Below are 620 nucleotides of genomic sequence, written 5' to 3' on the forward strand. Positions count from 1 at the left end.
TTTTTTTTTTTTTTTTTTTTTTTTTTTTTTTTTTTTTTTAATGTTCTAAAAAAATAAATATGAAGATTCATTTACAAACGTTAAAAAAAAAAAAGAGAGATTCGATAATTGAGAAACGTGATTGACTAAAAGACTCGATATTTAGCCGAGTCATCTCCGGGTGTGGTAGGAAGTGGATTTAGTAAGTTCGGTCAAAACGACACTAAAACAAACAAACAAAAAAAGTTATATATAGACTAAGGTGGAGATGACTTCGAGTTCACAGAGTGCTTGTGTATTGGGCCATACACATGCTATAATTGTAACTACAGTGGGAAGCAAGGCTACAAGGTAAATGAATCGAGAAAATTTGTCTTGATTCTCATTATTCTTTGCAATTGTCGACATGTTTCAAGTCAAGAGAGAATGACAGAGTTGATAAATTTTATTCGATGTTCGTACATATACATATACATAATATATAGATATATATAGGCGAAACGTATATGATATACGTAATGCATTTAAAGTGGTATTGTAGAGTAGGAGATTACAACTCTAAAGTCTTTAGACAAGATTATTTATTTTATTATATGAGCTCACATTATTTTAGAAAAAAAAAAAAAAAAAAAAAAAAAAAA

This window comes from Cucurbita pepo, chromosome LG02 (genome assembly GCF_002806865.2).
Source record: "Cucurbita pepo subsp. pepo cultivar mu-cu-16 chromosome LG02, ASM280686v2, whole genome shotgun sequence".
Lineage (NCBI taxonomy): Eukaryota > Viridiplantae > Streptophyta > Magnoliopsida > Cucurbitales > Cucurbitaceae > Cucurbita > Cucurbita pepo.